General features: G+C 39.7%; 1 protein-coding gene and 2 non-coding genes across 3 annotated transcripts in view; 2 read left to right on the forward strand and 1 right to left on the reverse strand.

Moving 5' to 3' along the window:
- The window catches only part of LOC121527569 (partitioning defective 3 homolog), a 604,468-nt gene that overhangs the window by 587,057 nt on the left and 1,364 nt on the right, over nucleotides 1-16,047 (reverse strand). The window lies entirely within an intron of this gene.
- On the forward strand, nucleotides 11,035-11,106 carry trnaw-cca. Its single transcript has one exon. It is a non-coding gene; the product is annotated as a tRNA-Trp (tRNA).
- trnaw-cca lies at nucleotides 12,846-12,917 on the forward strand. The gene has a single exon. It is a non-coding gene; the product is annotated as a tRNA-Trp (tRNA).

Raw genomic sequence — 16,047 nt, forward strand, 5'->3', positions numbered from 1 at the left:
TGTGGTGCAACAGGTCAGGAGTTTTTCCAATGTGAACTAAAAAGAAACACATGAAACATATCAAATCTGGTGTAATTCTATCAAGTGATGACAAAAATGTTTAAAAGTAAACCAAACTAAATCATCACAGATATACAAACATTACTTGGTGATGTCTCGTGCCATATTTTATTATTACTACATTAAGACTTCTCTGTCTGTGTTTAACAGTGAAGTCAGTGTCTCACTGCTATCTCTATGGTGAAACATTCCTGCAGAGAAGCCTTGTAGCACCAAAGCATGTCAAAGTTATGAGACATCAAGTGCACTGCATCAACTCTACTGTCCTGCTTCTAACAGTCCAGGCTAATGATTAGCTGGATTGTGTGAGTCACTGGGCTAAGATAACATAACACAATCAGCGGCACCACATGGCTTTGGCTTGGATAGAGAAACTTAAGCTTTCCAGCCAAAAGCTCACGTTTGAAATTTATTAGAAGGGTCAAACTGTGCTATGTCTGAAGGGAGAAACGCATGTGCCTTCATAAATGCTAGTCCTTGCATGTAACTGTACACACCCACATATTCCACAAGTCCTACCAAAACTTTGAATGATTTTAAAACCAAAAGAATTTCTGTTATTTAGCCCCAAGGACAGAGGATAAATATAGCAAAACCAAAAAAATCAGGATAACATGTAAACAAACTCATCAGTACTGACCATAAAAGCTGACCATCACGCTGAGTGACCAAACACTAAATATACAAATCCAGAAAACCAGTCAAGCAAAGGCTTGGCATGTCGATGGCATACACAGACTCTGGCACCGCACTGATACCACTGTGGTAATGGGCATGCTTGCATTTTTGTGTCTAGCTGCAAGTGCCAGAAATGCACCCAGTTTTGCTTAAAACACTCAAAATCAGTGTTTCCAGTACAGAATCCAGAGTAGCTGCAGTCACAAGTCTTTGCATGCATGCATGTGCACACTCCCTATCATGTGCATACCATATCTGTGTGTGTGTACACGTGAAATGCATGCTGGCCCTAAAGTCATCTTGTTTGACCCTGAAGTGAGTTTCTGTTTGGGAAAGATAAGGGACTCAGTGCCATTGTCCTCTGTGCTGTCCATGTGAATAGGGGAGTTCGCCAGACAACTGTGTAGTTGGTCAGTAGGTTAGCCAAAAGTGCTGTCATACTCTACATTATACTTGCTGATGTGCAAACACTAAGCACTCAAATCTAGACCAAAACCTGTAGTAGTCTTGTGATATTCAATGCCTTGTTGTTTTGACAGTGAACTGTTTAAAAAAAGAGGTCAAATTTCAAAATTTTGAAAGGGCTTTTATGCCTGAAGAAGGACCAGAAGGAAATCAAGATGAGAGAGTAGGGAAAGAAGCCACAGGTCAGACATAAACCCTGGATGCCAACTTAGAAGGCTCTGCCATGGGGCTCAGCCTAACCCGGTGTCCCACTTAAGGTCTCGCTTTGAATGGATATATACAAGATATACATAGTGGACGTGGACATGGACTCAGTCCGATTTCTCAGTTTTACCCCTACTCCTATTTAAAGTGTCCCGTGACACAGACTGATGTGGGGTAGTAGTAAAATCTTTCACTATGACATGGGATGAGTCTTCAAGTTCTTGGTACATCATCAGTAGTCATCAACAGCTTTTACGTGAGCAAGCCAGGAAACAATGCCAGACTTTACTTCTACTTTAAAATCAAAAGGATCATTATGCATTGAAACAGCATTAAATTATAATGTTAGACTGATATCATACTTGTCAGATCTTTCCAGTGATTCACAAGGTGTCTCAAAACACTTTTGTGCATCTAGAAATCCTATTTTAGAAGTCCATGTAGCCCTGGCACCTCACCCTACCCTTCAATCCAACAGGAATCCGGAAATCCTACCCCAAGACGTGAATGTGCAAAACATGGGAGTAGGGCGATGCGGTAGGGTCAAGGGATGTATGGATTGTGGCCTTGAAACGTTCAATGATGTAATGCTGTACATCCCTCCCTGCAGTCAGTGTTGCCTCAAACCACAAGCTATCAAACTATGTAATAAAACGGAGAGCGCTGACGTCCGCCATTAGCCCTATCTCCCAATAGTACAGAATCCTTTGAAAAATTCCTGGATCCAGACAGTGATCCGGATCACTCACAAAATTAATCAGTTCTTCCTTATGCCATTTCTGACATTTTCTGACAATTTCATCAAAATCCATCCATAACTTTTTGAGTTATGTTGCTAACAAACTTACTAACTAACAAACTAACTAACAAACCCTGCCGATCACATAACCTCCTTGGCGGAGGTAATGAGCAGTCAGTGACATAACACATTGGTTTCTGAGGTGATAGAAAACAGAGCTATGGTGGCCACCATATTAATGAAACACACATTTCTTAAAATAACTATGACATATATTAGGTTCTACAACACTAAACTTTTAGCCTATTGTCAAATGGATGAATAAGAAGCAATCTAGAGAAAAAATCACTGCCTCAACCCCCAAAACCAGTTGTAACCCACAACCAAATAATCTATAGAGGCCAAAACCATCTTTGAGCCAAACTGTAAACATGTTTATTTCTGCAGTAAAAACTGAGATTTTAAAATGGGACCTAATGGGGATTCCTTGGCTTTTAGAATCAGCCTCTAGTGGATACTTGAGGAACTGCAGATTTTTGCATTTCCACATTGACTTCATTTCTCATTCAACACTGGAGGTCGCCACTTTCTTCATATTTGTCTTTGGGGACGGTGAAACTGTCAGTTTTCGACTGTCAGGAACATCCCCAATGTTCCCTGTACAAAAAAAATATGTTGACAGTTTTTTTTTTTTTTAATTTATATTCATCGTGATCTTTTATTTTAAACAATTAACTGTACATAAATGCAGTTAATGTTGGTGGGGGTCATTCTCTTTTGTTAGTAGTCCATTTGTAGTCCAATACCTTTGCCAATCAAATGAAAGGTGCAGTGTGTAAAATTAGGGGAACAGAGCCCAGCAGTGTGGTTCCAGAAGCCAAAATCCCATCCATTTTATCCATAGCGGATTTGATTAGTAGCCCTGTTATCAGAAGTGTCCAAGACTTACAACGAGCCACCTGATTGTGAAACAAAGCTATACGCTCCAGGAGAAGACATACGTTTCCAAGATATCAACCTTGTTTTTAAGAAAACATTGTTTATTTGCATCTAAGCAAAAAATACAACAATACCCACAATCCTTGAGTGTCATAGCAATGTCTCTGATTGGTGGGATCTCCGGTTACCACGGAAAGGTCTAACGAGTCTGCAAACAAAGGCAACTCAGACGACAACATATTACATTATATTTCAGAAACTATCCCCACAATACAGTGTAACAGTGTAAAAAAAAAAAAAGAAAATAATCATATTGTTTGAAATCTTTAGAAGCTATCATTGAAAACAAATAAAAGGAATCACAATGGATACGTAGTTCCTTCCTTCTTGTAAAGAAATGTTGACAGTCTTGTACTTTGGCCATTGCACCAAATAAAATGTTTTTTTTTAGTCACAAGTACTCAAGTAGCAGGTTAGCTTGGTTCATGCAATTAAACGCAATATAATAAGGATTTTACAAAATGTCTTTGGGGGATCTGACTGGCAGATTTTGCTTCTGGAACCACTGTCCCCAAAACAGTGGGCAGGTACTGTTGAGCTCTATATTCGCAACATCTACCAGTCAGATTGTAGGTTGCTATGCTCACTTTTGGTGATTACAATGGGAACCAATAGAATAGAGAAATGGCTTTCAGTTATGTGGTCCCTTTTAGTGCTGTAGAATAATGCAAGATACAAAAATCCAAGGCAGCAGACTCAATGGAGGGAACCCTTACTATGTATGAATAAAAGGCTAGTTCTAAGTTTAAATTTTATATATATATATATATATATATATATATATCCAGGTGATTTAACACCAATTTAGATAGGCCTATTTACAAATATAATGTTTAATTTTTATCAAGTTTGTTCTGCTGAATGCTAACAGGCTGAAAATTACGCACTGTACCTTTAAACTTCTTTCTTAAATTTCTTCTATGATGGGGCCAAATGCTAGTATGAATGTCTTTTTCAGATTTTGGAATTGTCTCCAAAGCATTGGCTTTTGCTTCTGCAAGATAAGTCACAATGAGACACTAAGTTACAGGATAAGCATGATTGCGGCTCACTATCCAATAGTTCTGCAAAGATCATCCAGTATGACTGGAAAGTCTGTCAAACACCATAAAACTTTGTCATCATTTGGACTTTATAGTTACTTTTTATTTCCAGAGTCATGTGTGCATGAGTTAAGAGCCAGTAACAAACATTGTGTCATCATGCAGCTACTGGAGACTGTGCTGTATATTTTTCTACACAGGCTGAACTATACTTACACTGACGTAGCTCTGAACACTGGTATTTAACTACTAGTCTGCTTTTCCCGTTACTGTCACGGCTATATGAAATTACAGGCTTTTTGGCCCTACAATCTCCCTGTTCTATTATTTCTTATATATTTTTTTACATAGCATGACACACCTGCAGAGCTTCCCAAATTCAAAAAGCACAACAATATAATTGAGTAAATCACAGTCTTAGATTTTAGCAGGAAGACAGTGATGTAGTGTGGTGCAGGCTGGGGGTACTGAACATCTTTTCTGGATGCTTGGGCAAACTTCAACTCGTGACTGTGGAGCAGCGGGTGTGTGGTGTTTTACTCAAAGACTTGCAGGCAACAAATCCCCTGGAAGGAGTTAGCACGAAAGTGAGGGAGCTGCTCAGTCGGCTGGAAGACGACACTGCGTTGACCAGCCGGGAAGGAAAGAAGAAAGAAAATAAAGATCAAGGTGCAAGAAAGGAGGAAAGACAAAAGACGGGAAGCTTAAAAAGCAATGCGAGAACAAGAGAGGGAGAGGTTATTGAGTTTCTCCTCATGGTTGAGATGAAATAAAATCATCACTGCTGCTTGACCACAGATGACCCCTGGATCTACTCTTAACATCAATCACATCACATCCCATCATCCTACCAGGCCTACACAGCTCAGCCCAGTACCATCCCCTCACATAATAATCCCCCAATTATCTTCCACTACAGTTATATACTCACATCCAGCAGCTCCTCTCTGTTACATAAGCAGAGAGACGCTGAGTGTATCGAGCTAATGAGCACTGACAACATTTCCACTTCCCACACTCTCTCTTTGTGTTTTTCTGTTTGCATGCTCTGCTTGTTTGGTCCTTACCTGGGAATAAGTTGTACTTTTAGTTAAGGCTGATGGTTCTCAGAGCAGACACGGGGTGTTTGAGGTTAAAGTGTTGACAATAGTTCACCTGCAAAATAAGCACCTAAACCTTTCTTAATAACAGCGTTTCTTGTTCTGTCTTTGAGGACGTCAAACAAATACCACTCATGTGTTTGGAAATGTTACTTTCTTTCAATTTTCTGACAAAAACATCAATTTGGTGCTTCAGACTGTGTCACAAACAGACGCTCACTTGTCTGACTTTGTCCTACAGCAGAAAAGTGTCTACCATGAGAAAGACCGAGATAAAGGAAACAGCTTTCCCACAGACTGCAGGCTTTTATTCACATTTGGATCTAGCAATTGTTATAGCTTGATTTGGCAATTTTTAAGTTACTTTTTGAGTGCTTTTTTATACTTGTATTTAGAAGATAAGACAGCAGATAGTGTCAAAAGCTGGAAAGAATGAGATGGGAGAATGTGGAAACTGGGCCCCAGGCTGGATTGGAAACCAAGCAGCTTCCTTTAAGGACAACGGCCTCTGAACACTAGACTATCAGCACCCTTTGAACAGACCATTTAATTGGACTACTATTCTTGTCGCAGTATGCAAGCATCAGGGAGAATTGATTTTAATGGAAGTCTGTATGGTAGGTGTATGCCCTGTTTCAGCTAGCTCTTCTGGTTGACCTATTATGTCAAATACTAAACAATTTGAAAACAAGTTCGCAAGCATCAAATTGATGTACAGTCATGTGCATACATTTTAAGCATGCACGACGCAAAGACTCATCAGGAGGCCTGATGTCTCACAAACCAGGTTGGGTATGGCGAGTCAAGCTTGACATATGTGTGTGTTGCTCAACAGCTAAGGTCAAGCTTGACAGCATCTCGTTTGTACAGGCCTTTTCACCCCTGGTAATACGCCCAGAGACTGCCTGCAGATTTTGGAACATTGGGACATCCACAACACAACCAGGGGCACATGGCAACCCTACTACCTGCCAACCAACAATACATTAGGCCAGTGGTTCCCAATCTTGATTCCTAAGGACCCCCTGAAAACTTTAGCCCCACCCCCCCAGTTTGGGATCCACTGCTCTAGACTATCAACCCATCCACACAGAGACGAATCAACAGTGTACGCAAAATGTTTTTTTGCCGTATTGGCGTTTCATCCACACGGAAACAGTGTTTTGGGAGGCCGTAAACACTACTTTCTGGAAACCTGGTCCCAGAGTGAACAAATCTGTAAATGCTTACAGTTTAATCTCCCTGTGGACAGCCAACCGCATCTTTCTTGAAACAATTACGTCACACATAGCGTAGCCCACTTACGGCGCATGCACATGTCAAACCAAAACAACAATGGTGGATTACAGGAGTGTGTTCATGCTGCAGAAGCTATAGAGCTTTTTATGGATTTCACAGCAAAATCTGATGCTTCTTTAACACCATAGCAAACAGCATACACCACATGTTCTTCAACTGATTATTTTTTTCATGCCTCTGGTAATATGAGCATGGCCTGGATTGTGTCAATCGTTCCTCCCTTCTGAAGATGCCCTTGGGCAGCTTACTTGCCACACCTATGCCTTAATTCAGCCTCAATTTTTGGCCTAAACATACAAAATCTTCTTCACAGTACTGTGTAATGGTAAAGCCCTGTATGTTTGGCTGAAACAACCTTTAGTCCTTGTTGGTCCAACATGTGCACAGTTCTTGCTCTACCACTAGTCAAGTTGATACCTTTGTCTTGATTTTTACCGGGCTTTCTTCTTCATGCTTTTTGGCTTCTGAGTCAAAGCCTGGTACAAGATCTATGCACAGATGTGTATATACATATATATGTGTATATACATGCACATCAACCACAATATCTAGGAATGTCAGTCAGTCTAATTTTAGTCTAAATGACATGTTAACACACATTTCAAAATTCTTGTTGCCATCAAACTAACATAATAAATCATTTTTTTTCTTTCTGCAGTTAAACTTACTGAATATTTCCAGGTTCTGCTTTTCAGAGACATTGAAGAAATACCGCTCATGTGTTTGTTAAAGGGGTCTTTTTTCACTTTACTAATAAAAACATCAATCTGGTGCTTCAGACTGTCAAACAGCTGCTAACTTGTCTAACTTTGCCCTGCAGCATTAAAGTGTCTACCATGAGACTCACATAGCTGAAGGAAACAGCTTTCCCACAGTCTATTTGTTTCTCATCAGATTGAAGTTACTCAACAGTCAAATTGGCAAATTAAGAGGCTAAGAGTCTTATGAGGTTCAGCCATGGAGGCATATTAGATTTAAAGTCAGTCATTTCATGTTATGATCTGAAGATCTTTAAAGCAAATCTACTGCAAAGCTCCAGGTTGTCAATTCCCCTCTATTATGCTGCAATGCAATTGTAAGTGCAATAAACATGTTTCTCCATTTAATGCCCTGTTTTAGTATTTTATCGTTTTGCACAGATGATGTTATTGCGCTTTTATGGCTATGATGAGCAGTAAGACACAAGAAATCTCAAAATGAAAGCAAATCCACTCCAAAGAGGGAGTAAATGCAAGACATCCAACTAAGTTAAAACTATATAAAATATAGACAGAACTAGACAGACTTTAAAATTTTAAGAGACTGCATTCTTAGTTTGAGAGTAACTCCTGAGAGTTAGACAAAACAACCGGGACCAGTGTTCTGTCTGTAGCAATGGCCAGTTGATTAGGTAGGATAAGGTGACATCTAGTTTTTAATTCTCGTAAACCTTCTTTGTCTGGGCGTTCAGACGAGGGTTGAAGTCTTTTGCTCCTTGGTCCTTCGAATCTTACTCTATTCTAGTGAGGCCTGGGCGTTGACCGGTGGACTCCTTTGTGCAAGCTTCTCTTCAGCACATCTTTGGGTATGTTTGGCAAGACTGTGTGTCTAGCTGCACTTTTAGCTGCACTTTACCTGGTGTGCTTTCCAGGGCCTGATACGGCTCACAGCATACTGGGTGGCCAGGAACTTATTATGCAGCTCTGTCTGAAAGGATGATCAGACATCTTTGGTTATTTTGATCAAGACCTATAAAAGAGCTCAAAGGTATTTTGGGTGCACAAAAATGGAAAACTGTGAGTTGAGATTTAAAGCATTTCATTCATTCTTTATCACTTATTCACCTCTAGAGTAGAGGAATAAAAGGCTTTCAAACTATACATCTATTATGATTTGTGACACCATCAAATGACGATGGAATGAGTGCATCTAGGCCTCCTTTATTAACAGTTTTCATCACTTTTACAGCTTTTTCAAACACAGGCAGTGATGCTGCTGCTTGAAATGGAAACATTTTTAAGCCATTTATTATATAAAAAAAATCTCAAATGATATAGTAAATGTTTTTATGACAGTAATTAAAGGGATACTGAGCAGCAGGATACTGCTCGACTGTATCACCACCAAACTTCAGATGCATGTAGCCTTTCATACTGAGGAAAAACTGCTAGCCTGGCTCCATTTATTGATTTATGTTGTGGAATCCAGGAATGCAAAATGACAGATTTTTGCCAACATCCAATATGCTGATCAGATTCAGCCCAGACCTATGTAAATACAAAACTCAGTTCAGACCTCAACTTTTATAGTTTAAGGAAAAAGACTTCAATCCTTGAAATATATTTTTAAAACAAGAAATGGGGCACTGATGGTGGTTAGGTTGTACCCCATACTGTATATCAGTGATCGTCAGCTGGAGCTATGGGTGGCCACATCAGGCCCCCCGTAGCTTATCATGCAGACCCTGGAGGACAATTAAATTCAGAAAATTTGAGAAGGAAAAAATGTGGCATGCTATTATCTCTGAGAATCTACAAAAAAGATCTATTTCCTGCATTTGTATTTGACCAATCACAACACAGCTTATCAGCATCAAACTCAGCAACAGACATCAAGAAGGCTCCAGAAACATGTAGCTAAAATGCTCAATCGCCCCCTTGTGGCTGGCTTTGGTATAGGTGATAAGTATATAAGAGGTGTTATTGCCTCACTGTTAAAAGCTGAAACTTCCATTCATTTTTAAAAGAAATAATATTTTTACAAGAATATGTTAATTAGACTTCAATATTAATTTTAGGTTCAAGCAAATTCAAGCATCCACTTGTTTTGAGGATAAATTCTCAGTCCTAAATCTAAATGCATTTTCTGTCATCTTTTGAAAACTTTCTTTAGACATGTGCAGAAGAAAAGGCAGATATACCAGAATCAGAAATAATTAATACATGGGGTATTCAGGGAATGTAAATTTTTCTCCTGATCCGGGATTGCTTTTTTAGTATAATCAAGACAGAATAGTCCACGGCTTGAAATCAAATCTCTACATTTGGAGTGAAACCTCATATTTTATTAACTAAAATGGCTTCAAGTGTTACAGTAGTAAGAATATCTCCCAAGTCACAAACACACTTAATCAGCTCCTCTTTTTGGGTGACTGAAGTGTCATCCATCTGTAGCTGCTATAAACTGACAGATAAATCCTCACATCATGGACTTTCCTTCACACATCCTGTAACCAGGAGCCGCTGGTCACAGCTGCTCATCACATGTGCAGAAATGTGGTGCTTTGTTTTGCTTGACAATGTTATTGCCTTCAGATATCTGCATGTGTGTCAACAGCCTCACTTTACAGTGAAATATTTGCAAGGCTGAATTTCTGGAATTTTAGAAGGCAAAAAAGGTAATTATGGGCTTAAGTCTCCAGCCTGCATTTATCTAGGCAAACTGTGGGAAAGCAGGAGACGGGAGAATCTAGAGATGCGGCTTTTCAAGGAGTTAGAGAGAAATTATGTATTTTTAAATACTTTTATGTCTTTGATGGTAAAAACTAGATTGTCAGAGGAGTAAACTTCCCAGTCACATCTGTGTGGTGTTTGGTATGCTGACAGAGGAGCTCAAAATAAACTCTTCATGACTAAAGTGTGGTGAACAGCCAGTTACTACTTGACCGGCCAAGTGCTAAAGACAACAGGCTTGGCTACAGGAAGTCAGGATGTGAAGTTAATCCTTCATGACTGTGCATACTGTGGAGCAGATTGACTCTGGAGTTAATGGTGCTTGAGGGGGAGATTGATGTGCCCCTCCAGGTCCCAAAGAGACTGTAACAAATACTCAAGAGTCCCCAGAGGAGATCAGGTAGACCCAGCACAGCCTGTAACAGTGTGTGACGGGGCTCAGCTGATTCAGAGAGGAGAAAAGGTCTGATTTAATAGATCATAGATAGAAGAGGAAAAGGCTGCAAAAGCAAAACACATCACAGAATTGTCAAGGCAATTAATTTGTTACAAATTCTTGCAACCCAAGATGGTTCATGTATAATTAAGAGGAGGATCAAAAGTGAGTCAGACAGAGCAGGCAGAGGCGAGATCAGCTGTAAGTAGAGAGGAGGAGGGAGGAGAGGCGGACGTGATGAAGTTGCTTAAGAGTGGAAATGCAGAGAGTGCTTCTTATGTGCTTTTAGTTGATCTGAAAATAAGTTTGAAAACAGCAAGACAACTTCATTTCTTTGCAGGCTCAAAAGTGATGAATAAAGCAGTTGAAAGCTATTAACTTACAAACTCTCATCATACATGGGGCTGATGTAGCAATACCTACTTCTTATTCCATATATGAAATATGACATTTGGCTTCAACAAACCAACATGAAGCCATCATAGATGACAAGTTCCAAGCTTCAGTCCATAAATCAATGGGTAAAGTCATAGAGCGAAAAATGAATGCCATATACAGTTGATATTTCAACAGCAAATCAGGCCTTGTGGCGCAACGGTAGCGCGTCTGACTCCAGATCAGAAGGTTGCGTGTTCAAATCACGTCAGGGTCAAAGATTTTCAAAGTATCAAGTGTGTAAAATATGAGTAATATCAGAAAAACTGTGTCATCAAGAGGTGAATCTCCATTCAGAGCACAGCGTTACGCCAGGCATACACTGTATGATATCAAGCTGTCTCTATGACAGTCATGGAGGAATAGGATGTGAATTACTTACAGTGCACAATTTATTGCTCTCACTTTACAGTCTGATGGTTGTGCATGACCTCACACTGTACATGCAACGTTGGGATAGACTGTGACAAAAATCAGTGTTTTCTTCTGGACAGGTCTCACATACTGAGGTTGAAGTTGTATCTAGGCTGGTGACACCCAGTCTGCTCACTCTCACTGGTTATTGTAGGTATTCCATCTGAGGCATTACTATGGAGCTATTTTTGCTGCAAAACTATTTGCAAATGCATACAAAGATCTGTACACAAATCTGCAATTTCATGTACAGCTCTGCAAATGTGCACAAAGATTTGCAAATATGTACAATGATCCAAAAATGAGTGCACAAATCTGCAAATGTGTAGACCAGTTTCTTAATTGTTTATTTTATTTTCGTTGAGGAAACTAACTCTTTTTGATTCATACTGTCAAAATAAAACTAAATTTGCCTCTCTACTAGCTGACATATACATGTGAGTTTTGAAACACTTCTACTGTGTACAATGTGCAAATACTTAAAAGCAGGGTTTTGCTGCCCTCAATGAGGACTCACCGGCAAAGCTGCCTGTCTCATATAACATGGACCAGTATTAAATGCTGAGCCAGACAGCAGTTAAGCCCTAATTAAATCTTTTAATATATTTGCAAATATTTGCACACATTTGCAGATCTGTACATGCATTTGCAAATCTATCTCACATTTGTACATTTGTGTACAAATCCTTGTTTGCATTTGCAATCGTTTTTCAACAATAATAGCTCCATACATTACGACCTACAATCATAAATATCAAATGTGGTTGATGCAATTCTAGCTCTGGAAGGCTTTGACCCTATTTGGGGTAGTGAAATAATATTTTTGACACTTGAGAATTATTCAGATAAACTATCGTTTATGGTAGGCCTCCAATTCAATTCAATTCAATTCAATTCAACAGCAGTTGTTTCAGCACAGCTTGTACAGTAAAACACAGATAAAACAGTGACACAGAAAGCAACAATGTTACACTCAGAATAAACCCCCCATAATTGTCAGGGAGGCAAATCTGGCCTAAAATTGGGCTTGACAATCATCTAGTATGCAGCCAGCCTGAAGCATCAGCTGTTTATCTGGGCTCAGATTTTGTCATTTGCGTCTCCTATACTTTACCTGAAAAGTACAGAGTTGTTAAGACAAGTTCAAATGCAGTTCAACATTTTTAAACTGGACTTTTAAAAGGCTTGTAAATATGTTAGTCTGAAATTGTTCACATTTGATTTTCTCAAAGTCAAACAAGCACAAGATAAAAAAAAGTGAAGTTAAAAGACTCAAATGCATACACCTTAATCAGACAAATACTGCATATGCTACAGTTTCCATGCAGGGCTTTGACTCCTAAGTAAAATAACAAATGTATAGCATAGCAGAAGTCTCACTGTTGTCTGCCTATGGATATCACCATAAGCTACAGCAAACATGTGCACTGCATTCTTACCAAAGTTATACCATAGATCATGCTATCATGGCACAAACCGAAATAAAAAAATCAGACCTTTATTTGGTACAGAAAAATCTGACATCTTCGATCATATGAAGGAGACCTTGTGGCGCAACGGTAGCGCGTCTGACTCCAGATCAGAAGGTTGCGTGTTCAAATCACGTCGGGGTCAATGGTTTTAAACACCATATTTGTGCAAATGCTGGAGTACCTAAAAAGTAAATATGTTGAGGTCAATGACAGGCTTTATTTGGAGTCCATTGTTTCTAACACAGAGTCATGTAAGCTGTCTTTGTAAGTCTCTGCTGTCCAAATAAAGTGAGAGCAAAGGAAGTGTAAACAGAATGGACAGATGATAAAGACTAGGATCTTTTAATCCTCTTGGTCCTGGTCAAAAATGGCTCCTACACAGTGTACTGGTATGTGGTCAGCCTCAGGAAATACATTGTGCTCTTGGCAGTAAAACTATCATGTCACATTGAATCAAGTTTGAACACATCACTGAGCTGTTGAAGCAGCAACCTCCACACCTGTGCTGGCTCAGATAATCAGTCACAGGTGAAATCAAGCTCTCGTCAACACTCCTATCAATAAGAGGCGAGGTCATTGTTCAGTTTGTTCTGCCACAGGGCAGACAAGTGTTCATCCTCCGTCAGTTCATCCAAAGTGAGTCACTCCAATAGTTTCAATACAATTTATTTACTCAGGAGTTTTAAAGGTTTATATCAGTCAATAATGATAGTTAAACTTTTATGTCATGATGTCATGAGCCAGATATGTATGCAATTATGTAACCTACTTCCTCCTGTGTAAAAGTACAGAGAACACTACTTGTCAAGTCAGATGTGCAACTTTTCCTGGATAAAAGTCACTTCTGTGAATTTTGCCATCTCAGTGCTTTTACTTATGAAGCCTCCTGTCTGTTACTGTTGTCTCTAATCTCCTGTCCTAATCAATTAGTTTATACAGATGTTTTTTATCATGCAGAATCATTGACACATTTATACTATATAGCACACTATTACTTCCTACTGCAGAGATATTCCAGCTCTCAGGTGACCTGTGTGTGACCACATCTTCCTGCGACCGAAGGTCTCGGCTGTCGGTGATACAGTAGTTAGTGTTGGTCCAGAGCCAAGTGTTCTCAGAGGACACACACTTCTACATTTACAGAGCCACTGCAGGGATCAATGGAGCAGTCGCCTCTATTCTGCTGAAGCATGGAAAAGCAGTGTGCACTGGTAAACAGAGGAGAGAATGTATGTGGGGGCATGGGCGTGTGTACCTAAGGAGGAAGTGCTCTTCAAGAATGAGTGTTAATGTTGACCCACTTCGTCACTGTTTACCTTCAGTGGTTAATTCTACTACTGAGGTGTAGAGGAAAATATGTAGGTTTTCCAAAAAGTATTCTGTGGAGCTTGGAGGACAGGAGAAGTTTGAAGTAGAGCCTTGTGCTGTGTTTAGATGTGCATTTTCAGGTGGAATGGCCCTGAAATCTTCCTGAGTTTAATGTTCACATCTATCTAATAGAAGGGGAATATACCTGTCAAACAGGGGAGGGAGGTCTCAGGAGGCAAGACATGGCTTAAAAAATAATGCAGAGGTAGCATAAAGTGAAACAGTCTGCTATGTGATACTATAATGAGGTTATCACTATCCACAGTCATTCACTATGCAGTCCATGATAATATGCCATTTGCAGGGAAAAGCTGTCATGTGGGACAGCCCATGAAGGTTAGCAGAAATATGGTCCGTCCAAAATTTAAAGAAACAAAAATACATCTATTATTTATTGGTTTCAGAAAATGTAGTCTTTTAAAATGTAAAGCCTGTTTCTTAAAATTGTATGTTTTTCTTTCTTGACTGTATTGTCGGTCGGCCCAACTCAGGCCTCATCAACACATAGGCAAGTATTTTTTAAAACTGGAGGTTTTTCCTCATCCATATTAAAAAAGAATCCTGGCGGAAATCGACAAAATGCCAAATATCGGCAATCAGCCTGACCAATTATTGGTCAACCCCTGGTCAAAATGCACAGAAAAACCTTTGAATCTGAAAATATTCACTTATGTGTGGACAAAGCTTTAACAGTTTGATAATTTACCTTCGAAATCCATGCAGCCATACCAGGACCTGAAAAAAGTTGGGATACACTGGAAAGAAATGACAAGAAAAGGAGGTGCATATGACGCCAACAAGCTTTTTTCAGTAAGCCTCATATGTATGGTGCATTCCATTCAATCAATTCGGAGTTGCTTGAGTAACTTCAGTAGCCTGAGTTACCAACTTGAGACAAATGGAATGTTTTCAACTCAGGTGTGATGCCATCCCCAGCTCCGACATCCATCTTTAGAGGTGAATGCATTAAGCTTAAATTGAACACCTCAGAGGTGAATGTTAGCCAGGAGGCTAGTGCTAACGTTGCTGATCTATGTTATCAAATCAGAGCTGAGGAGGGCCTTCTAACTGGGCCTTTGAGGGGGCCAGTAATTTCTATGTGCAGGCCTTGCAGGATATAAATGTCACCATCCCTCCTGCTCGCTCATGGTTGATTTTTACTGAAAACTGGCTGCTGAGTTTTGACATCAACTCGACCCCAGCTTCACACAGAAAATGTACTTGTAACTGGCTGAGGATGAGCATTTTCAGGTTTACCTCCCTGTTTTCAAAAATGATCCTGCACACACAAGGTACATTCCCAAAAACATCCTCCTCAACATGAGAACATGTAAACGCATGGTTACATGGTGTAAAGAGGATGTACACAGCAGACTGTCCTTCACTATGTGAGAGAAGCAGCACACACTGATATGGGACATTTTTCTGGCAATTTCAATATGAAAGTTGGCAGTTTTGATGTGACCCTAAATAGAGTAGCCATCAAGATTTGTGAGCAGGGTTTGACTCCATAGCGACACACCAGCGACCACAGGGTCAAACAGAAAAGACCCCAGTGCACAGTTTGACAATACCAACCTAAAAATCATTTTTTCTTGCCTACACAAAGACACTGTGAATAGAGTTTCTAAAAATCCTCACCCTTGGAGATTACCAAAAGTGTGTTTTCTGTTACCTACTATACCATTTGCATGTGTATAAAAAGCCTCAGAGTTGTCTGTTTGCGTTCACACATGCACCTCTACCAGGAAGTTTCCTCAAGTTTTCAGCTGGAAAAAAGGGTTCTTGGAGGTTATAGAAGGAAAATGTTGATGTCATCAGATCCAACTCACATCTTCTATGGCTATCTACAGTGTTCTGCAGGTCCTTTCTACAAAACAAGAGAAGATTGCGAATTTCCACAG

This window comes from Cheilinus undulatus, linkage group 19 (genome assembly GCF_018320785.1).
Source record: "Cheilinus undulatus linkage group 19, ASM1832078v1, whole genome shotgun sequence".
Taxonomy (NCBI): Eukaryota; Metazoa; Chordata; class Actinopteri; order Labriformes; family Labridae; genus Cheilinus; species Cheilinus undulatus.